We start from the raw sequence: 26028 nt of genomic DNA, 5'->3' as shown, positions 1-26028 counted from the left end.
CAGCCAGGCCATGAATTCATTTCTGAGAAACCAGCCTAGTCCCATTCTCTTGGAGTTAGTGCAGCTATAAAGGTCTAGGTCTCCTATACCAGCTGAGGGACAACACACAATCATACATTTCCTTTGTGGACCACATGTCCAACTGACCAAGGACGTAGTTACCTTTGGCTTTACTCTGTGTTGGTGAGGTGGCAGGTGATGGGCTGCCTGTCACTTGCTCTATTGTTGGCATGGAGCTGGACAGTTTGACATCTGTGGCAGAGCGACGGGCGCTCAGCAGGCTCCTGTCAATTATGGAAAATCCACTGCATCCACTAAATAGTGTCATCTCCAGACAGAGGAGCAGCTTCAGCAACAGACTGCTGTCACTGTCCTGCTCCACTGACAGACTGAGAAGATCGTTCCTCCCCCAAACTATGCGACTCTTCAATTCCACCCCGGGGTGTAAACATTAACATTATACAAAGTTATTGTCTGTTTTTACCTGCATTATTATCAATCTTTAATTTAATATTGTTTTTTATATCAGTAAGGTGCTGCTGGAGTATGTGAATTTCCCCTTGGGATTAATAAAGTTATCTATCTATCATCAGAGAGAATATCTTTGCAGGCATCACTGCTTCTTACTGCCCTTCTGAGGTATGCAACATACACAGTGTACTGCCCCTGGTGATAGTTTTCACATTGGCATGTTCAGGATCTCTTCTGCTGCCAGTGTGGCATGAGCACTTTATGTCAGAATTTACATGTTCCTATGCCATCTGAAAGTTGCCACTGGCAGTCTCTTGCCAGTCAGGTACCCCTTCATAATACCTTATGATTTTTTAAGAAATTAGCAGACAGCTTTAATATACTGACGTTCTCCAACACAATTTAGCTTTCTTTCCAAGCAATGATGGCCTCACTCTTTACAGATATTCAATCACGTTGAATCACAGATGAGGAAAGAATGACTGCAACTTGGTGTGAAAGATGTCTTTTAAAAAGATCAGGTTTCCTGCAAACACTATCTCAAGTGCATCACCTGCAAGGCACAATTTAGACAAGATTATTTACTTTCCCAGGAATATCCTGGTATCTTTGCCAAATGTTGGGATTCATATTTTGGACACACTGACAACACTATATATACATTATATATATTAAAAAAAAATCAGGCGATTTTAATATAACTATTACATAGAGTACTCAACAGATACCTGTTTCTGACTTATTTACATATAGTCAGTGAGTTGTAGTAATACTTTGAAACCAATGAAATCTAAAACAATAACAAAGTAGTAATTCAATACCACGAGGATCAGTGCACATGTTTTGTAAGTTTTTGAATAAAGACAGGTAAAATATATGACCTTTCAATAGAGAAAAATATCTGTTTCATGGTACGCCATAACAGTCAGAATAACTTATGCATTAGGTGAGAAAGTAACAACTAATGAAATAACTACATTACTGTATTAGTTCAGATTCCAGTATGGAGCATGGGTCGTAACATAATAAATAGGCCCTTCAAGATGCCCAATATTATTTTGATTACTATGATATTATGAACAAAGTTTGCACTGTTAAGCCCATATAACATACAATCACTGTTTTGTATATATTTGTCAGATCAATCTGAAATATTGTTTTCCTTTGTGCTAAAAAACTATTTAATTAAAGTATTATTATGAATATAATATGATCCTAACACTGCTGTCCAATAAACGTTGTTTTCTACATTACAGACCGTGTCATCTTATTAAATTGTAGGGATGCCATACTTTTTGTTTTTATCTGCACTAAATTAATAATGAATATAATAAATATCATGACTTTATTTCAGTTTTTCTCAGCATGTATAGTAGAATTCGCTCCTCTTCCTCTCTCTCTCACACACACACACACAAATGAGAGGTGAAAGTAAGTACACTAATTTCATCACCTCCCCAGAGTGTTGTTTCTGATGACTGCCAGACAAAGATCAAAGAAGCAATTATAGACTGAAGAGTTGAGACTTGTTAGGATATAAATATGGAGCTGCTTCAGTGATTTCTAAGACTTGCAACAGTTTGTAGAATATAACACTTACATCAATGGGCTCTTATCATGATACATTAGCAAATTCACTTTGAAAATATTCATCATTTTTTTAAAGGGTAATCAAGAACAAAAGAAAAAAAACTAAAAAGAGCTACACTGATGCATATGTGTTACTTTCTGTTACAAACAATAATAACAGTGTGCATGTTCTATTGAATCTATACATAATGAACCAATGAAAAATGTTATATTGAGCATATAAAATATAAGATACAAAGTGCCATGGCAACAGCATCATTTTATGAGAAATTAAGTTACAACAATCTAAATTAAACAACAAACATTTTGACTGAAGTAAAACAAAGGAAATTGTACAAATAACTAAAAAACTATTTAGACAGCTTTACTTATTATTCTCATTGTCCAGGCTAACAAGCAAAAAATTGGAACCAGTCTTGATTGTAATTCATTTTTTTTATTATCTTTATTAATTTATCTTCAGGTGGTATAATGGGTGCAGTTTTTTGCTGCTTATAGATCCATCACCCTTGCTTTGAATCCCATGTCTGGTTGTTGTCTGTGGTGACTTTGCATGTTCTGCCCATGTCTAGCTGGATTTTCTCCCAGCTACTGCAGATTTCTTTCCAAATCACTAAGTAACTGCTGATTAGTTTATGTGGTGATTCTAACTTTGCACTCTGTGTGCATAAGAGGGTCCAGTAATGGACTGGTACATTTTCGTGACTGGTCCCTGTCTTATGTCCAATGCTGATGAGATAGGCTCCAGAATCCTAAATTGGATCGAACAGTATTTATGTTATAAATCTGCAGTTATTAATGAGTATACGAATCCCTATGAGTACCATTTTATGAAAATGCTGTAAATGAATACACACACACACACACACAAGCTCAATCGAGGTACATAATAACCAGCCAGAACAAGAGGGGGCACTGTCGCCAACCTTCTCTTCTCCTTCTCTCCTTGCAGCACCAAGAAAGTGCCAAGGGAGGGCACTTAGCCCCACCCCTTCTGGTTCCCCAGCTATAAGAACCTGTGGCTAAAGCCAAACTGTTTCTGTTTATAAATACAGTATATAAGTATACATACACAAAAATCTATAAGATAATATCAAGCAGAAGACTAATTTAAAAGTATCAACTTGACTGAATAACTTATTACGTTTAGCTTATTCTAGTACATGTATCCCTTCTCATACCTTCCATGGCTCTTCTTAAATGTGGCCAGAGTGATGAACAGAAGATTTCTGTTTTTGTTTTGTTCTGCTGTCTATTTGATCACCAGGAAATCCAATAGGGCTTAGGTGTGGAGATGGAGATAGCCATTACTGACTTCCACCCTCTTGTTTTATGTGTAAATAATTCTGATAGAACTTAAAAGTAAGTTTTGGGCAATTTTCCTACAGTATGATAAATGAGTGACTGGCCAAAACAAAATGTGATCAAAAGACATTTTTGGGGACGATGTTGTGGTAAGCAAACTGAAACAGAGTCTTAAATAACAATCTTCTACCTTTTCAAAGAAAGTAATTACATTTTTTTTTTCGCCATATGTAACAGAAATAGACAGTTTGTGTGTGTGGGTGTGTGTATGTATGGTGTGTTTGCGTCACGCTACCTGCACACAAAATGAATTGCCCACATGTTCCAGCTCAATAAAAACAGAATTCTTTCTTTCTCTCAGCAGTCCTATCTGAACCCATTCGGGCTAGAGGATTTTTTTTTCTGTTGATATATAAGACTTCCACTCATTCATATTAGAAACTGAAGAAAGATTTTTCTTTGAATTCAGCACAATAGTTATAGTAAAAATAATTAGTTCAGGTATGATGTAAACTTGGCTGTCAATTTTGATTGTGTATTTTTTTACTTTCATTTACACTGAAGGATATTTTTGTCCTTTTCTTTGTTTGCAAAGTTGTGTTTTTATATTGTAAGTTATCCTTATATCTTTTTATATTCTGTGCTCTTGAATGTGATATGGATTTGTAGTATTTTAGTATTTTGTTTCTAGTATTTTACTGTACAAATTAAGCTTTGTTTGATTTGTATTGATTTGTGATAGAAACCATCATAATCTGAATAGAAAACTAAGTGATTTTTTTGTATTATGATCTTTAGGTAACATCCATGATGTAGATATCACTATATAACTATTAGGGAATGTCGGTGGAATTGATGTTCTGTATATTAGCTTTTGTATGAGGGTAGTCTTGGTTGAAGTGGTGTATGATTTGTGCAGCAAAAAGATAGCATGGTTTAATTTAACCTGACGCACATCAAAGTGATGCTGCCTGTTTTATTTGTTTAGATGCATATCTTCCAAATGGAATTCCTCTTGCTGACCTTAGTGTTCCTGTATTTTTACTACAAAGGACATTGCAGCAAAGTGCTGACAGGTGGACTCTAGAAAATGTATTTACCCAAATTCTCACTTTTTAATTCCAATCTTTTATCTACGTAAGACAAGCAGTAGTGTTCAAGCATTTTTTATACAAAAAAAAAAAGGAAAACAGTACCTGGCATGCCAAAGTACAATGATAATACAACTTCTAGTAAGACAAGAACCTCAAATGCACTAAAGCTGCAAAGTAGCCATTTTTTGTGAACAACTTTTTATTAAGTAAAAACAAAATAACAGGATATAAACAAGAAACAACATACAGTACATTGCAAAAGAATCCCCCACCATCTTTAACCCAGAGACAAGGGGTAAAAAATTCTGAGAGAATCTATTTGGCAAAGAGGAGAAGATGAGTTTTAAAGAATCATTTCAAAATAGCAAAAAACAAAAAACAAATAAAGCAGCAGTAGTTTAGAGAACAACAAGGTGCTACAAACCAAAATCATTGACAGAAAAAAATCAAGGGACCTCGTGTTTAATGCTGTGTGTACAATTCACACTAAAACATGGCATATGGATAAAACTGGAAATGTGTATACAGTAATCCCTCGCTATATCGCGCTTCGACTTTTGCGGCTTCACTCTATCGCGGATTTTATATGTAAGCATATTTAAATATATATCGCGGATTTTTTGCTGGTTCGCGGATTTCTGTGGACAATGGGTTTTTTAATTTCTGGTACATGCTTCCTCAGTTGGTTTGCCCAGTTGATTTCATACAAGGGACGCTATTGGCAGATGGCTGAGAAGCTACCCAATCAGAGCATGTATTACGTATTAAATAAAACTCCTCAAATATATTGTGAGCACAGGGGCTGTTCGCACCCGTAGAAGATACGGCCACTCCTCAAAAAACACTGAAAGATTACCTTCACATTGCTCTCTTCCTTGCTGGACTTAAATGTGGCTGTTTTGTCAAGCGATATGCTTCCTACACGGTGCTTCGCATACTTAAAAGCTCGAACGGCACGTATTGATTTTTAATTGTTTGTTTTTCTCTGTCTCTCTCTGTCACTATATCTGACATTCTGTGCTCCTGACGGAGGGGGTGTGAGCAGGGGGTTGGGGCTGTTCGCACCACTAGACGATACGGACGCTCCTCTAAAAAAATGCTGAAAGGCTACCTTTACATTGCTCCCTTCCTAGCAGCTGCGTTGTCCGGTGCTTCGCATACTTAAAAGCCAAACAACCCTATTGATTTCTGATTGTTTGCTTTTTTCTCTTTATCTCTCTGACATTATCTGCTCCTGACGCGCACTCCTTTGAAGAGGAAGATATGTTTGCATTCTTTTAATTGTGAGACGGAACTGTCATCTCTGTCTTGTTATGGAGCACAGTTTAAACTTTTGAAAAAGAGACAAATGTTTGTTTGCAGTGTTTGAATAAAGTTCCTGTCTCTCTACAACCTCCTGTGTTTCTGTGCAAATCTGTGACCCAAGCATGACACTATAAAAATAACCATATAAACATATGGTTTCTACTTCGCGGATTTTCACCTTTCGCGGGGGGGTCTGGAACGCAACCTCCGCGGTAGAGGAAGGATTACTGTACGCACAAAAAAATCCATATGCATTAAACTGTGTGTACACCAAGTTCTACTCACTTCCCCTTTATAAATCTTAATGATTGTAAAATTTAACGCACATGCATGTGCCTCAGTCCCACCCCATTTCCTCCCAGAATTTTGCAAATTTGAATATGCAAATATCAGTAGCCCCCTCCATTTGGAGTTTTGTTAACAGACAATGGCAAAAGCATTTGAAAAAAAGAAGAATTTCAGCGAATGAAAAATGGAGGCAAGGAAAAACTTACTATTTGTTGTCTTAAGCAGTGGTATAAGCAACAAAAGGAAAGTGATGGAGTGACTCAGCCTGGTGGAGATAACTGAAAGTTCAAGTTCAGAAAGTCGCACAGTGCCCGAAAATAAAAAAGTGGTCAGATATCAAAGTCAACAAGAAAAGGAGAGTCACAGCCCATCATTTCTTTATTCTGTTTCAGATAATATTGCAAGAGTTGACCTCCGTGCCGAGGACACAGATCCACACATGTGCTGCTGGGCCCAGCACATCTTCCTGCACTGGCTGCATATACTCTTTGCCACAGAAACCCCTGGGCAACCATCTGGCTATGTGCTGACGGATGTTATTCTGGAGTCACAAAATGCAATAGTGAATACTGTAAGAGATGTGGCCAATGAACTAAGGAATATAAGGGTTGTACTAAATGATATTGGCTACAAAGTAAATGAATTGGTTAAAAAATAAATATTACATCTGATTACCTGTTTTTACATTCTGCTAATTACATTCAAACGAAGTTGTAACTTTCTCAGATTTGGTTGAACATTTGGCGGTTTGGGGTCAGGTTCATCATATTGCATCTCTTTCGGTTACGGGCAAGCCACGACTGTGTGCCACATTATGTAGTACGCTACATGTTTGCACAATGTACACACTTTCTCTGGATTATAGAGCAGCAAGAATGAAAGCATAGAGTGGAAATGCTTTCAATTTACATAAGCAAATTTATTCTCTGAAGGCTCTTTTATAGTGTAGAGTCGGCACCAAGTGCCACAATGGATCATTGCTCTGCTCTTTGCATGGCTCTTGAGGTGACTCGCTATCCTTAAAAGGACTGCTTGCCTTTTGCCGCACTAGTTGGGAAAAAAGTGCATGCAACACTGAAGAGTTGCAGTTTTTATAGGCTCTCCCAGATAGATGATGTAATGCCAGCTCGTTCTTTTGGTGATTCATCCCTGGCTGATGTAACTTGTCCAGCGCTGTTGCAATAGCAATGTTTGTGCATTTGACCAGTCCGATAGCATTTGGGAAGCCAGAAATTGCTGCAAATTGTGCTTTGATGTTTCTCAGATCAACCACAGTGTAAGGAAATCGTACATATCTGGATGACATGTAGATAATAGGGTGGCACAGTGGGTAGCGCTGCTTCCTCGCAGTTAGGAGACCCGGGTTTGCTTCCTGTGTGAAGTTTGCATGTTCTCCCCATGTCTGCGTGGGTTTCCTCCGGGTATTCCGGTTTCCTCCCACAGTCCAAAGACATCCAGGTTAGGTGCATTGGCGATCCTAAATTGCCCCTAGTGTGTGCTTGGTGTGTGTGTGTGTCCTCCCTGCCCGGGGTTGATTCCTTTCTTGCGCCCTGTGTTGGCTGGGATTGGCTCCAGCAGACCCCCGTGACCCTGAAGTTAGGATGTAGCGGGTTGGATAGTGGATGGATGGATGTAGATAATACCATCCTATACCAGTGACCTAGCCTGACTCAGTGATGACTGTAAAATACCCAATCAGTCAGCAAGTTCACATTGAAAAGCTCCCCAAGAGTGGACAGAGCTTGCAAAGGAGCAGGTTGAACACAAGTCCTTAAAGTCTGCCTTTGTAATTCAAGCACCAGTTCAGCACACAGCTCCAAGAGGAATAGCTCTTAGCAGTCGAAATTGACTTAGAAGTCAGTTATCATCATCTATAAATATGCACTCTCTTCTAATTCTTCTATTTGTGATGTCTTCTAACAATGCTAAAGCAGCTATGGTAGTTGAAATAGTTTGGCCATTATGTGCTCCATTATATTGTAACAGAATAATAATTTACAAAAGAGTGAATTTATTTTGCAAATGATATGCAATAAACTTTGGTGTATTTGATAAATTCCGTGTCATAGATGCAAGTATAAAAAAGAAGGGAAACGGCAAACAGTACCACTGCTTTGACGCTGGGTGCTTCCAGTTTGCAATACCGAACAGAAAAGTACATACACAAGGTTGAGAAAATGTACATGGCTTTAGGCAAAGTTTAGTTTTTATACATGTTGAAGTGAGTGTGGAAACGGGCGTACACAACATTTTCATGTATATGTGCTGTTTATACATGAGGCCCAAGGTGTTACCAACCAAGATTTACACAATTGAGCAGCAGTAGACCAAGTTTGAAATTTATTCCTGTGAGCACCATTAATCTGTGCTGCAGACAACTCCAGATGTATTAAATTGTAGAAGGAGGACTGGCAGTTGTCTGCAATAACGCACTTACAGAAGGTGCCTTTCAGTGGGAAGCACCCAAACAAAATAACTTACTTTCAGGGGGTTTAAGTGGAAGGTCTAGCAGTGGAGAGGTCTAACAGTTGAAACATTTGAGGCAACAGAGGAATATAACAAGAAAGAAGGGAAGACAGTAGGTGACAAACATGAGTCTAAATGGAAAAGACAGGAGGGCAGTGCAGAACATGTGGAGAAAAGTGGTAGGTAAACCAAGGGAACATATTTAACAAAGAGAATCAGCAATGAGGCCTATCAGATGGTGCTTACGTAGGATGACATTTTTGTAGAATTCTGAAATGGGTGTACCAATAGTTCAGATTTTTAAAAGAAAACCTTAATTGAGTAAAATGGAGTCCCATGAGATAGGTGAAGAGAGAAGAGAAAGCCCTCTACTGGCTTGTTATTGTAATATAAAGAGAAAGATGAATGCAACAAATCCTCTTATTTTTTATGATTCATGTAAAAACGAGCAAAGATACCAAGCAGGGCCCAAAAGAAGAGAATGTTTTAAGTGGAGCACACATGTCTCCTTTTCACAACTGTATTTGGTGAACATTTTTTTTTATTATACAGTACTTTCCTTTATATAACATTATTTGTGCCTTTTATGCAGATTTTGTAGCAAAATGTTGTTTACATATGAAAACTATTTAAGACTTCATCTAAATGTTGCCTAAATGGTAACTTCCTAGGGTTTTTATTATATCAAAAAAATAGAAATAAGTGCATAGCATTTAGCATTCATCCAGAAAAATGATGAGGTACTGATAAAAAAAACAAATCGTTTGCTCACTATGTCTATTCCCATTGGTTGCATGCTTAGAATTTGGTAACTCGGTTCAGCTGCATGGTCTTGGTCACAATTCATTAGCTACCATTTTTCTCACTGTAGTGGTTAGTTCTCATCAACCCAAGAAACCTGGTGTAAATCCCGGGCACTGTAGTTTCTCTGGCTATTCTGGTTTTATGTGAATTTTGGATTTCTTAGTCACTCTAAATTGATTCACAATGTCAATGTGTTGGTGTACTGTATACAGTATAAGGGTATGATCAAGGCCCTTAACCTGCAATTGCTGAGCGCTTTGAGTAGTGAGAAAAGCGCTATATACTGTAAATGCAAAGAATTATTATTATTATTATTATTATTATTATGGCTTAGGAGGAACAAGTTCTCCATCCAAAGCTGCTTCTTGCCTTGTGTCCATAAATTGCTAGGCTAGGCCTTGACTATATTTCACTCAAACTGGAATAAGTGGCTGTGGTGGGCTGGCGCCCTCCCCGGGGTTTGTTTCCTGCCTTGTGCCCTGTGTTGGCTGGGATTGGCTCCAGCAGACCCCCATGACCCTGTAGTTAGGATATAGCGGGTTGGATAATGGATGGATAGATGGAATAAGTGTGTTCAGTAAATAGATGGATGGACATTTTTCTCATGTGTTAAAATAATCAAAACATAACTAAAAATGTACACAAATCAGCATACAGATTGTTTTAACGATTTAATGTAAAAGACTTAATACATTCCAGAATGGTGTACTGAAATGAAACAAAAAGCAGGGAAAGTTCACGTAATCAAGTTAAAAACTTGAGAGACAAGGAAGAGAAAATCAAATGGAGACAGGTTTTTCTAGTTCAAAGAAAACCAAAATGTTTAAGCCATTACAAAAAATTAGCTTTTGCGAAAAAAATATTTTAATAATAGAGCAAACAAAGTTAATTATCTTTCACTGATGGCAATGAAGAAGCTTCACTTGATGCACTGGTATCTAAAATTAGATTGCAGTCTGATATTGTTGCATATCCACAATGCACCTTGGTAAATTACTTATGAAGAACTGGAAATTTTCAAATAGTTTGCAAAAATCTCCTCCAATTTCAAGGCTTATAGATTTTATCTGAAGGGTTTTTAATCTGTGAAAGGAGTGTTGACACAATGGGATTGTTGTGCATTGCTGCAACCCCACACGCATTACCTCCAACTGAAACTCAAAAAAATCAATGAATTATGGTGGCACAGTGGTTAGAACTATTTTCTCAATTGCCTCAGAATTACCAAGAAATATTTTACACTACCTGCATCTTGTTCAAAACGCAGCAGCAATAATTGTAACCAAAAATAGAAAAGCTGAACAGATTCCACCATTGTTAGTTTTGTTACATTGCTTGCTTTTGTCTTTCAGGATTATTTTTAAATACATACTTCTATGTATAATTATATATAAGGCCCATAACAATCTTGCACCTGTCTATTTTTTGAAAAACCTCTGCCACACATCCCTGCTTGTAATCTCAGGTCTTGTACCATCAAGCTTGCTCAATATTCCAAATGTGGAGCATTATTTTCTGCTTTTATGCACTGAAAATCTAGAATATTGTACAGGTATCATTTTTTTTATTTTTTCATGACTTTTTATCATTTATTTGTAGAACCCCTATTGCAAAGATTAAAATTGATCCTCCATAATCGTATATTTTAAGCTGTACATCTCTTCACAGACAGCAGACATAGCTATTTCTTAGAGTTCATTAATTTTTTCACTTACTAACCAATTTTTTTCTCCTTGTTCTCACTTTTGAGTATTCTGTGGTGGCACTCGGCACCATTTCCTCACGTTCAATGCATTCTATACATTTAGGCTTAAAATGATGCTCCTGTAGTGATGATAAAGGCAGCATTGAATCTTCGAATTTCTAGTTATATATAGATAATAATAAATTAACTCAATCAAATTTAAGTACTAGGCAATTGCTTTGGAAAACCATAGAGGTTTATTTTCTCCAGCACCCACACTGGTTGGAGTGTTTGCTTTGCTCTCTACAGCCCTTTTGACCATTTGTTAGTAAAACAGAGTCTGGCTTTTGCCATTTTAGGCAGTAAAGACTTTAAAGCTACCAGAATTGAACTATAATTTAATTCACATTTGCCTCTCTGGAGTGTCATTCTCAAATTATTTTTTGAATTTATAAAGCACTTGCATATGAACAAGTTCTTTATAAATAAACGTTTTACTGATAATAAAAGATTTGGTGAATGATGCATTCTAATATATTATGAAGGTCACTTGATAAATATGGTATAACAACCAAGTTAAACACTGTTTTTTGGAAAACAAAATCATTTCAAACGACTGAAGAACATAAACAATGTGTCACTTCTGGCTGAAATTTGGCCTGACCCAGTTCAAAGAGTGACACTTGTTAGCCATGATATCACCAAATAAATTGTGGCACCTTCTGATAGAAATTTTTCAAATGTATCAAATGACCCTTGTAAGTCTCATACAGTATTTAATAAAATCATTTTATGTAATTGTCAAAAGATGTCAGTATAAAAGTATTTGTCAATTTAACCGTAATCATTTCTTACTATAAATATTTTTTTGGATTTTTTTAAATGTGTATGATGCCATGGCTTGTAAAGCGAAAGTGCCATCATTTGTATATTTGTACAGCTGTACCACAGAGGAGGTAAGTAAATCAAACAGGATTTTATATTTAGGCAGTTGTATGGATTGAATTAACATATTAACCTGTAGTGCACAGTACTTAGTATGTGTCAATATAACATTATTTAATGAAATCAAACAGTTTTTATAGTATGGTTCGTTTCTTTAATTGTATACTGTACATTGTCTGTTTTCCTCTTAATCTGATGATAAAACTTGGAATATGATTTCCTCAAGAAGTCAGGCCAGTCATAATTTAGTACAAATATTTTCAGACATCAGACATCTCGTTTCCCCAGTTATATGTAGGATAGCACATTTATTTGGCTTCTTGAAGGATGTAATCCAGTGCCATTATTTTCCTCTGCATGAGAAGGTGGATTGACCTTTTTCTGTGGTTGCTAGGTAAGTGATGAACAAATCCCAAAGAATTTGCTTCACCTTGAATTTAGCAAATTCACAGAAATTTTCAGGAACTTCACCAAACTCTGTAAACTGCATTGATGGGAAAAAGTGAAGCTCAATTAGTATTGAGTAGATTATAATGGTGCAATGGTATTTTAAGTGTCTCTGATGGATAGGGAAACAATGTTGGACCAATTACTGTGGCAAAAAAAAACGTAACCTGAGCTGTGAGACAGCAGAACTAACCACTGCACGAATATGCCTCAAAGAGATGAAATTACAAGTAACAGAATTAAATATCAGAATGTTAAAATTTCTTACAGATAGTGGCACACAGCAAGTATGAATTCATGATGCCTTGCTTCCACACACTCAATGCCAGGTTCTCACCTCTCTTGAACAGAAAAGTACAATTAATTTGTTTTTTTCTTGACACTTTTGCTCATTCGCTGTCGCTGATATGAAATAAGTGTACACTAAAGCATGTGAATTCTTCAGTCCTTCCTGTTTGCATCAACTGCACAGCAATGTTGGTGATACTATTAAATAACTAGGCTTACATATTATACAGTACATGCGTCAAATATGAGTCCATGCAAAAAGACACTACCTTTAGGATACAAATACACCATTACATTTTCAGTTTCCATCTGTGTTCATGTGTTATGTTTAAATGTATTCGTATGTTTTCTATTAATTTTTAGCCTTCCACTATGATCATCCAACATTAACTGCTGCAGCTTTGTGATTTGTTTTTCCCTGACAATTTTGCTTATTCCCCGCCACTGCTACCAAATAATTGCAACACTAAAGCATGTGGAATCTTCACTTCTTCTTGTTTGCATCAACTGCATGGCACTCTGGGTAATACTATAAAAGGGGCAGGCTCATGTATTATACAAAAGTCACATACAAGTCCATACAAAAAGGCATTGCCTTTAAGACATAAACAGACTGACACATGTCCAGTTTCCATCTACGTATGTATTTTGTGTTTTAAAATATTCACAGATTTTAAGTTAATTTTTAGCCCATTGCTAGAATTAATGTTATACAGGGTGGTCCAGATCTAACTATGCAACATTTAATGCAATGCAAGGCAATAATTGCATAGTTAGATCTGGACCACCCTGTATAATTGAGCTTCTATCCCATTCAATACTGATTGCTACAGCACTGTAATGTTACATTTTCCTTGCAACTCACTAATCAAAAAGTAGTCTAAGCTGGCCACATATCAAATGTGTGAGAAAATATTCAAGCAAAATCACCAGCAAACACAGCATATTTTCTGTGAAAAATGCTTTGGTGAATTTTACTGCTCTTTTTATTTCATTCACTTGATTCACTGTTAGAATATGCTTTTTTTCTGAACTTGCTCACAATTTATAAACCTTAACTTTGAAGATGTTTTATCTATCCTTCCATCATCAACCCAGATGGAACTCATCTTGGCAAGATAAAGAACAAGGCAGGAATCAGCCTTGAGGAAGTGCCAGCATATTCATTAATTTACACATGAATTCCAGAAGACTCAAAATGTACCAGTCCCCATTTTACATTCACAGATTTAATAAAATTGAGCCACGTTTTGTCAAGTTATATTTATGGAAGTTATCCAACTTCTGCTTCAACTTTGCCTTCCTAACAGCTTTGAGTGTAGCACTAACCATGTCTGAATGGGTTCTTCTTTCTGCTTTGTTTCATTTCTTGATGATCGGATGATTGCGCTAAAGTTTAACCTTTAAAACATTCATGCATTTTCTGAATTTACTTTTTCTTTATATGATTATGGCGGCAAAGGCATGAAGGAGACATCTGGTACCTGCTTATCTAAATGTTTGGGATGTGGGAGTAAATTGAAGATCCCTTAGAAAACTCACAGAGACAGTGACTATAAGCACAGGTCCATAAAACTGGAAGGCTACAGCACTCACTATTGGGCTGTGCTCACTCTATTACACAATAATACTAAATGGCTTTGAAATGTATAAATGTCATAGTCTGAGTGATGCTGCTGCTCAGTGGCAACAAGAAAGTGCAGTAAATGGATGGATAGATGATGTATTGCTTATTTGTCATTTTTTTGAGAAAACAAGGAGGATAAAAGTATATACACAATTGTTTTATTTTATTCCTCTATGAAACTGAAACCTCCTGTTCAGAATAAAACATGAGGGACCTATCGTTCAGTTTATTGTATTACAATACTTCCTGAGCAGAACATTTTTCAACTATATTTGCTTGAGGGGAGAGTTTCCTTTCTTATGTCAGAATATAGAGAAGCCAGATAACAGAGTAAATATCCTGAAATGTTTTGAGGTTAAACAATAATTTGAAAATGAAAGGATGCCGAGTCTGGCTGCTGGCTGTCTCCATATGAAAAGGGCACTGTTATACTCCAGGATCATTTATTCAACTGAGGTTCGTTATTAAAGGCAATTATGGTACATTTATTTCCTTTGGTAGCTGTAGAAGGAAGTAGCCAAACCTAATCTAATGTTTTCAGTTGTCACAATTGTTTCACATACAGTTTACAGTGCTTAACAGTAAATCCTGGCTCTCTTTGATACTGCTCCTTTCTTTATGCAGCTCATTATAGTCCCATTTGTTACATACAAAAGCCAGGCTTAAGATGGACATACAGGGGGTTGGGGAGTATTTGATTTGCTTAAGTAATACCAGAAAAAGGGGAAATCTTTTATCTCACTGAGGTGTTAATTTGTCGAATTTTTTGCTTTTGTAGGTTGGAAAAGTGAGGCACAGACTGGAAACAATAGTTTACTGGTAGGCTTTTAGTAACCCATTACTATCTCAATGCTTATTCATTTACACAGGCATTTGAAGACAAGGCTATGTGTCAATAGAAGAATTAGCCAGGCACTTTGAAACCATTTGCATTTATCTCAGTTTGCTGACAGGAACAGTAGGCAACTCTAAGTAACAGAAAACACTTCAAAAGTTCCCCCAGCCTTAGATTTGGTTCTATCAAAAGACAAACAACATTTACTGCTTTGGTGAACAGCAACAATGAGAGTGAGCCCCAAGATGGGTGATAAAAGAGGTCAACAAAGTTATCAAAGCCTGCAGCTTCTCAGTTCTTCAACTAAACTTTTAACTTAAGATGTGGACTGTGTCTACAGCCTGGAACTGTGTTCCTCGTCGCCACTTTTAATTTTCAATGGATTTCCTTATGAAAGAAATTAAGTGAGAAATTCCAACCAGGTTTGTTTAAGCAAATGTTGCTGCATGTTAAGTGTTGTCAATTAAGATCACATAATTTGGCTTTGAAGTAGTAATAATGCCATCAAGCTTGTTAAATTTATAAAAGCGATATGGTAGTAGAGAATTAAAGGGCAATTAATAATAATTTTTTCACTGATGTTTCTTATAGAGATATTTTCATTTAATAAATAAAAGGGACATTTCAGTCCAATTGCTAGAATTACAGTAATAATAATGTCTATTTATATTAAGCAAAATATTTAAGTTTTTATTCAATGATGACTCAATTGTTTTTTGAAACCAGCCCTTTAGGCTGTGTGATACTGTAGCTGTTATAAGAAGAGTTCTTTTTTTGCAGTCCCAAAAATTCCAAAAAGCAATAAATACATTAATAAAAGCTTGATTACACCTTTTATTGAGGTAAATACACCGCCACAGTACTTTAAAATTACAGAAATAGAAGCTTTTTCAGTTGAAATCTAATTCATGCAATTGTAACCGAGGCCGGCCGAGTGACTCCTTTTGAGTCACACAGCAAGCCTGTCGTGAGATTTGATCTGATGACCTTGTGGTTTTTAGCACAGCTCCTTAGCCAGTAGGTCATACTGCCTACAGTCATTTCTTTCCATGATGGTGTGTTACATCATTGTCAATGGCTGAAATCTGACAGCTATATCTTCTTATAGATGCTATCTTTTACTTGTTATATTTTTTCTCAATATTGTTTTCAACCTTCAACTTCACATATTCACTTTCCAGAACAATATACTGAGATCTTCACTTTTGCCACTTGTGTAAAATATTGGTAGTCAATACCTTCAAAACATGTTTAGATTATTCTTAAAATGGTAAAATAATAATTGTTGAAGGAATTGCCATCCCATTCTAGAAAAGCCTTTGGCCCTCTGTGACTCAAAAATGAAAATCAGCTTCAGAAAATGATAGATGAATCATCTGGGGAACTAAAGTGTTCAGCCTAACAGTGTCCTGCGACATACCGAAGAGAGGACATTTTCCATTACAGCCATGTATTAAGTTGTTGCCCCTCTATAAGATAAAATGCTAACATAGCATTAAAGTATATCCTGTAGTATAACTGTATAATAAAACACAGCATCACTGTAACATGTCCCAAATGAGAAATATAACCCTAAAAACCGAATGCATCTTTTTTTTCCAAAAACTAAATAAACATTTTTTTACTAATGTGGAAAAATGTAAAGAATTATGTTTTCTTCTTCATTTTTATATGTGTGTGTGTGTTGATCAATGGCAAAACATCTTTATTAAATACAGTCCATGAAGATATGATTCTCTAGCATAATAAAAATGAGAAAAATTCCAAAGTAAGATCAAGTATATTGTATAGTAACTGCAAGTACATTATGCAAGTCAATGCTTTGAAATACAACACAAAGGGACATCTCTGAAAGAAAAGGAAGTCATTGAGAATGGGTAACCTTCCTGTGAGGGCTGTATGAAGGTCCTTTAGAAGTAACGTCCATGCATCATACACCACTCACCCATCAGTTCTTCAACCCCCTACTGTCTCTGCAGGTGCCCGATGGCAACACAAATGACGGAGTGAAACTGACTCAATAAATCAACCTTAATTTGTAAAGCTCACTTTATAGAAGCACTTTAATTATTTTATAAACCAATTAAGAGAAATACTACAAAACCAACTAATAAACATATTTTAGAAAAAATGAAGTCAATATGCAGTAAAACATTATAATATTCTGGCATTTAAGGACTTCATACTGGTTATACATTAGGGAAGAACTAAAATCTGAAAAGAATACCTAATTAGTGTCTGTATAGGAAAGACTAGAAGTAAAATCCCTAAAAGATGATTTTTAACTTTATCCTCCTTTCCTATTCCTTGGGTGTAATGCATAAAACTCAAAAAAATAAAATAAATAAAACACAGGACCTTGTTAATAATTTAAAAATAGTTGTTAATGTAAATGATTACATATTCTGTTGTAAATGACGGCATAAAAAGGTTTTTGATAAGTAAATTAATATAATGAATTAAGTATAGATGTATCGCTAAAAATAAGGAATAAACCTTTAGACTGAACAATTTTTGTGGCCCTGAATGTAAAGGCATTAAAAGACCTTTTTTAAAGTTTTTCTATCAACGATCCACCCTTGAGCTTCTTGATTCCTACACAGTAATTCACTGCCTCAATAACTGGAGCACAACATACTCAATTTCTTGTTTACTTTTGTAACAATTCCAGCACATGTGAACTGGTTTAACTGTTGTATTAAACATTAGAAAATATACATAAAATGTAGAAATGATTGGGAAATATTCAGTCCATCATGATCATTTGGTAAGTTAATAGTTTAGCTGTTCCAATCTCTTATACAGCTACTTTTTAAAAGTTTCCACTTCAGCTGCAGATGCTGTTAGCTCTTCCATACTTCAACAACAACATGTGTGACGTTATGCTTCCAGGGCTCCATCTTTAACACATTTCCTTTCAACTTCCAGCAACATCCATGAGTGCATGATTCTCTACTTTAGAATAAGAGACTTTCTACAAAACTGAATGATGATCCAGTGCAGCCACCAAAAAGTTTCAATACAGTTAGTTTGCTTGTATGACACGTCCTTTAGTCCACTAATGAAGGTGGGTGCTTTTCACGGCAGAGCTTTTAACGTTTTGTGTGTGTTTTGTGAGCATAGCCATACACAGTACTCTACATGTGCTCTCACTGGAGCATTCATTTCTGCCACTGAGTATTTTGAGATCTTCCACCAAAATGTAAAAAAAAAAATAAAGGGACACCTAAGTGAACAACTAACACCTTTTTTTTTTTTTAATTGTTTCATTTGCCTAGTGAACAAAGTTATCCAAGTGATAATTATTTTTTCAAGCACAATGGCATACTACTGTGTAACCTACCATTATGTCTTCTTAATTTGTGAAGTGACAGACATGAAATCCCACTGGCCCAAGACAGGAACATAGGTCTAGATGGAGGTCACTTAAATCTAGGGTTTCAAATCTCAATCTGTGTACATCACCTTCTTATGTAATCAGAGGCTGTCTCCTGCTTCAGACTGAACTCTCTGCTTATGTATATTTTATGATTATCTGTTGTTTTGCTTACTCTATGCACATAATTCAATATTTTCTTTTTTGTTTTCCTAATTAAGTTTAAACTTCATTTAACAATTTAAAATGAAACATCTATATTGCAGACATGATTTATATCTAAGCAGTTTGTAGAAAATACATCTAGAAAAACAACAGAAATTTTTAAAAAATCTTTGGAAAAACAGAGACAGTTAAGAATGGAGAAATTAAGTTATCATTTTACTCCTGAGACTAACAATGCACGATAACTTTTCAATTTCACATTACACTAAAATCCATTAAGATATAAAAATATTTAGTTTATTAATGAGGTTTACCTTGATTTCACTTTTTATATCAGCAAAAAATAGTTTTACAGAATTACAGAAATTCACACACACATAATTTACCCTTATTTAATTTTGTTGGTTGTTTTTTTTATTTCTATTCTGCTCCTTATTTTTTCAGTGTCAAAACTGCATGCTGAGAATTTAACAATTTATTGGGAATACAGAATGAGTAGTATTGCTTTGTCATTGTATTTTACTCATTCCTCGACTTGACTTTTCCATGTTTCTGTTTGAAAACATTCCATATTATATCATTATATCCATACTTAACTTATTGAAGAAAAACAAAGCAGACCAATTTAGTTTGTTGGCAGCTAATTGAATATTATAATTAAAGAAGTATTATCTTCTGCTGTTAAATAAACTGTACATTTTTGTACCCTTAACTTAAACTGACAAAAAAAAGTGTCTTAACATAAAGTCACTTTTTGATTGTCTTCATGCCATTCTGCTGCTCTCCGTCTCCACCATGTAGACAAGCCTAAGATGATCTATGGTATACAGGACTTTGTAGTGCAGCTATCCATCCTGTGCATTACCTTTGACATTTAGGGCTCTATGATCTTCTGAACCACAGATACTGCAGATAAAACAAGTACATTCAAAAATGATTCTTGGGCTACGTTGCTATTACACAACTTAATTTAAATTGACTTTATACACAATTAGCAAATTTTCAGCTTTACATTGAGCAGAATTATATTTTTAGGTGTCAATCTACAAGTATAATTAATGTGGAAAAAACTCAAATTGATTACATTGCCTTAAATACCAGCACAAAAATTTATGTACTTAAAGCTAACATGTTTCTAACTTTAAAAAGTGTTTTTGGGAGAATTTGCCATGGCAACTTTAACTTGATTCAAAAGAAAATGAGCATGTTTGTAGACTTTACATTCTGTGTCTGATACCTGGCATCATTATAGTTGTCATAATAATTCAGTTAATTTATGTTTAAACATTGCAAAAAAATCTCATGCACTCAAAAATAAATTGTGGGGTACTTTTCCATTATAAAACTAATATAAATGGACTTTATTCAAAATAAGTAGGATTCAAGGCTTTAAGTATTCATTCATTTAAACCTTAGTTACATTTTTAGGTGTCACATTAAGATGCATAATTAATGTGGAAACAATATGAATGAACTTCATTGCCTTAAATACCGGCACCACTCATGGAAGTCAATTATTCTGCCATTACCCAATCACCTTAATCTGACTTTACTCAAAATGAACATTTTAAGTTAAACATGCTGGTAGGATTTATGTATCTATTTCTAATACCTTTCAGAAAGTTTTTTCTTGTCTTTATGTCATAATAACTCAGTTCATTTACTTTTAAACAAAGCAAAGGATAGACTTGCCCTTCACATATGAATTGTATGCAGCAATACTGCCAAGTTCCCCCAAATACAGTGATTTCTTTTAAATATTTTACGCTGGGGAAAGGGGGCTTGGGTAGAGTATTATTTTTTGGGATATGTTTTAGAATGTCTGTACAATTTTTCAATTATTTTCCTTGTCAAAAATACCTTATTAGAATAACTACTTAATTTCCATTGAGGGACCGGCCCTTTTATAAAGGTACTACAAAGTTTTGTCAATTACAATCAAATGATACAGTGATAGGGAAAGATAAAGACTGAACAAAACAATGTTGTTTAGGCACTAAAGGTTTATGTGGTTAATGATAGGGCTTTTGGATAGTTTAACTCGGATAATGTGGCAAAGCAATGCACAGCCTACATCACAAGTGCAAGCTTTTCCTCTCCCTATGATGAACTGAAGACTATAGAATGTTACTTGGTAATCTTATTTAATAATGATGCAATTGGTCACCAAAGCACCAGATGATTTGACAGCTTAACTATGATGGAGCAAAAACGTTTCTAAAAACAACAGTTTGTGTTTTGGACTTACTCACTTGACACAAAGTTATTATGTAATGCAAGAGCATGTAGTGAACACATCTGAGTTTTGTTTAGTTAACATTCTGTTATTAGTTTGAACAGAATTATTGTTTAACAGTTTTCCATTATAATAAGTTTAAGTAAGTCAAATAAATTACATCCTCTTTAAGAAAGGACACCGGAGGGTGTGTTCAAACTACATAGGGATAACACTCATCCCTGGAAAAGTCTATTCGAGGGTTCTGGAGAGGTGGGTCCGTCAGATAGTCGAACCTCGGATTCAGGAGGAACAGTGGACCAACTCTACATCCTTGGCAGAGTCCTGGAGGGTGCATGGGAGTTTGCCCAACCAGTCTACATGTGTTTTGTGGACTTGGAAAAGGCATTTGACCGTGTCCCTCGGGGAATCCTGGGGGTGGGGTGGGGTGCACCGGGAGTATGGGGTACCAGACCCCCTCATAAGCGCTGTTCAACCGTACAACCCTGTCCCTGTACAACCGGTGTCAGAGCTTGATCCACATTGCTGATAGTAAGTCGAACCCATTTCCGGTGAGAGTTGGACTCTACCAGGGCTGCTCTTTGTCACCAATTCTGTTCATAACTTTTATGGACAGAATTTCTAGGCACAGCCAGGGCGTTGAGGGGGTCCGGTTTGGTGGGCTCAGGATTGGGTCACTGCTTTTTGCAGATGATGTTGTCCTGTTTGCTTCATCAGGCCGTGATCTTCAGCCCTCTCTGGATCGGTTCACAGCTGAGTGTGAAGCGGCGGAGATGGGGAATAGCACCTCCAAATCCAAGACCATGGTTCTCAGTCAGAAATGGTGGAGTGCCCTCTCAGGATTGGGAGAGAGATCCTGCCCCAAGTGGAGGAGTTCAAGTATCTCGGGGTCTTGTTCACGAGTGAGGGAAGAATAGAGTGGGATATTGACAGGCGGATCGGTACAGCATCCGCAGTGATGCGGGCTCTGCATCGGTCTGTCATGGTGAAAAAGGAGCTGGGCCGAAAGGCAAAGATCTCAATTTACCAGTCGATCTACATTCCTACCCTCACCTATGGTCATGAGCTATGGGTAGTGACCGAAAGAACGAGATTGCGAATACAAGCGGCTGAAATGAGTTTCCTCTGCTGGGTGTATGGGCTTTCCCTTAAAGATAGGGTGAAAAGCTTGGTCATCCGGGAGGAGCTCAGAGTAGAGCCGCTGCTCCTCCGCATCGAGAGGAGTCAGATGAGGTGGCTCGGGCATCTGATCAGGATGCCTCCCTGGTGAGGTGTTCTGGGCACGTGTAACCGGGCAGAGGCCCCAGGGAAGACCCAGGACACGCTGGGTTATGTCTCTCGGCTGGCCTGGGAATGCCTCGGAATTCCTCCGGAAGAGCTAGTAGAAATGGCCAGGGAGAGGGAAGTCTGGGCATCTTTGCTCAAGCTGCTGCCCCCGCGACCCGATCTCGGATAAGCGGAAGAGGATGGATGGATGGATGGATGGATGGATGGAAATAAATTACGTTAACCATTTTAACTGCACCACTGTTAGAGTAACTATTGGCTAGTGTTCGATAAACACAGTGATTCAAGTTTAAATTACTTGATTCATTTACATGGAATTTTTACATATAACTGAATTAAGCTTCTCAAATGAATAATTTTTTTAAATGAAGTATGAGCTTTGTTTACTTAAAAAATATTTTTTCACAAGAATATTTATGTAAAAGATACAAGTAAACTGAACATGTATTACTAATTATAATCACGTAACAAATTGTGGTATACTCTACCCAAAATAGTTGTGCTGATAATACCAATAACAAAGTAGTAAATTATATATTTGTGGATCTAAATGGCCTGCTAATTTTGTGCAGCAACTTTACCTCAAAAATGTATTAACTTCAATAAGCTATATTTTTTCAAGTCTGGATGATCTATTATTTCCAAATCCAGAACAGGTGAAGGAAGGGTGCACAGAAATATTTACGAGTCGTGTAAAAGGATGCTTTTGATATTATTGAAACCACAATGAAAAATGAATGAGCACTGAAGCTTATCAGAAGGTTCAGAGTAATAAATTAGGTTGAATCCTTCCTGTTAAACTAAATAAGGATTTAGAACCTCTGTGCCTTAATGTTGGCAGAGAAGGATGTGTCATCACACTGCTGTGTTTTTGTGAGGAGAAATGCTATCTATTTGCATTTCTGCTTGCATGATACTTACTTTGAATTTATGCATCAGTTTTTTTGAAGGTAGGTAAAAGCATACTGATTGTAAATTTGCTGGTATAAGGTTAAAATTGGCAATAATATCAATTTACCAAAGAAATATTGTGGGTGGCTTTGATAACATCAGAAACCTGTCCCTCTTCTATTTTGCTTTGTAAAATATCCCTGATGCCTCTCTACAGAGTAGTCAATGGGTCAGTACCTGCATATATAGAGACACTGGTGAGGTGCTATGCTGCTTCTCACCCACTCAGATCTTCCAGTGAACAGTGTCTGGTGATACCTCCTCTGCGTGGTATCAAGTCCAAGTCTCCATCCAGACCCTTTCCCAATGTAGTTCCCAGCTGGTGGAATGGGCTACCCATCTCCATCCATGCTGCAGACTCCCTCCATGTATTTAACAAGTTATTAAAGACCTTTCTGTTCTGTGAATATCTCTAATTGATTCAAGGTTAAAAAAAAAACTTTGCTCTGCGATATTTGATATTCTTGGTTAATTTGTTTAAGTTTAATTGCTTTAGTGCTTGTAATCTATAATTGTAAATGTATGATCTTTTCACTTGTGCCAATCAACTTTTGTTATTTGTCCTATTACACTTGCTGAACAAACCAGCCCTAGCCTAATGTTACTCAATTGTTTACCTCCTTTGTAAGTCGCTTTGGATAAAACCATCTGTAAATGTAAATGTGTCTTTCTGTATTGGATACAAGACTTGTAAGGTTCAGCTGGGAATTCCTAAAAAGAAAAATAACTGTTCTGAATTTTGTGGTGTCACCTTTAGCCTATAAAAAATGAAATACATATATGCTGCACAATAATTCTTTGTTTTTCCTAGATTCATTTAAAACTTTTAATAAAATAGAAAACTAAGCTGTGTGACATGCACTACATAACCCCCTAATATTTATATCAGTAATTGCTTAAGGATTAAACATGATAACCAATCTTCAACTACTTAAACCACTCTGTTGAAAAGGCAATGACATTAGCATGTGTAGCTGTCTACATGTTGTCTTTGATTGTGTGTGCTCAGCTTTTTACTAACAATCACAGTGTGTATCTAACTATCCAAACAATATTTACCTACATGCCCTTTACACTAATACGCTCCGTTTCTTTACAAAAAGGACATTGTAGCCAATTCCCTTTATGGAGTAGGGGTGGTTGAAGATTAGCTCTTTTCTTCACAAAGTTAAAGACTTTAAATACATCTGGAAAGAGGATGCCTGATTTGAGGCCTGCTAGTGTTTTATTTTTACATTCCTGATAAATTCCATAGTAGAATAAATCACATTTGGGTTTTGATAGTTCATTATTCACTTCAACAGTGAAGCATTCACCAAAAAATACATTAAGATTTAAATTTAAAAACCAAAGAACTCACATAAAAAAAAAAAAAACAGTGTCATTGTGCCACTGAGATTATAGATAGGAATTGGAAGATTGCAGTCTCTGGAGCCTTTCAGTATGTTTTCTGGCTTCTTCCAGCAAATATTAATATCCCTAGTGCTTCACCACAACACACTAAATTTATTATGTGGTCAAAAAATGAAGAATTCGGTATCCACACAGATCTAACAAAAAGAATAAATTAAGTTTCTAAGCAAAAGCATGGGCTGAGTGGCTACTCAGCTGTTAATATGCGATAGTAGAACAAAAAGTTAAAAACAAAGATCAAAAGTCATTATACAGTAATAAACCTTCAGTATTTTATTTGTAGCCTGCAGTATATGTGAAGAGTCGAAAGTTCTCATACAGGTCATTTACAGGAGATAGATTGTACACTTTGCCTGTGGAGTGCAGTGACCATCACGTTATAATGATCACTGTATTCTCTACCATCATTACCTACTCAGTATCAATTATGTTAAACAACTTGTCTCCTTTCAAAAATATTGTTTCCTTTCATGTGGTCAAAGTGACTTAGCTTTCACAGGTCCTCAGATTATTTTGACATTGCTTTTAGTTCAAATTTGCTGTTGTACATAGCTGTGGTTTTGGAGTTCTTTTTCAGAATATTATAATAATACATTGTACATGGTTTAAAAAATAAAGAAAACAGTAGGTGGTAATGTTTAATGCTCTATTTTAAGAAAGCCACACATAGATATGGAGGTAAAGTTAAAGACAGGATGGAGCCATTTGAGATGTTTCCAAGATTAAAGACTACAGCAGATCTTTTGGTATTTTGGCTCCTACAAGATAATCTTGTTCCTGAGCTATCCTTTCTTTATTCCTGTGCACTTAAGAATGGTGCTCTGTGCAAACCACTGTATACTGTACAGGTAAATAGTTTTACAGTAATAGTGTTACAGGATTTGATTATTATTTTTTACGTAAAATATTTATTTAATATAATTTAAATATTTTTTTTAATTTTAGTTGTTACTAAAAAAATCACAAAAAAATATTTTTCATTTCATTTCTTGAATACAGGTAAAATTCCGTTATAATGAACTCCCAGGGACCTAAAAAATATTTTGTTATAACGAATATTTCGTTGTAATGAGATTCTGTATTTGTTACTATAGTGCTTTATTTAACTTGTATCCAGGTGTTTGCAATCATTTCAATAGCTTCTTTCGCGTTACTTTTAATCTCCTCCTGCCTACAAGTTATGTTGACGAGAATTTTTCTCAGCATTTCCTTGCGATAATACACTTTCAGGGTGCGAATGATGCCCAGGATCCAATGGCTGAAGCACTGCCGTGCAATTGGGTGGGAGGTATTCAAAGCAAACATTATCTGAATGTGGAAGCATGTTGTGCGCAGCACAGTTATCAGTCAGGAGCTGAATCATTATTTCTTCTTCATATTGTGAGGTTTCTGAACTCTTTTGAGACCCCCCACTCCCCACCCAACGGAAACGACATGCTGAAGTGCGTCCT

Source organism: Erpetoichthys calabaricus, chromosome 2, assembly GCF_900747795.2.
Source record: "Erpetoichthys calabaricus chromosome 2, fErpCal1.3, whole genome shotgun sequence".
Classification (NCBI taxonomy): domain Eukaryota; kingdom Metazoa; phylum Chordata; class Cladistia; order Polypteriformes; family Polypteridae; genus Erpetoichthys; species Erpetoichthys calabaricus.
The sequence above is the reverse complement of the archived record's forward strand: the minus strand, read 5'-3'. Positions refer to the sequence as shown.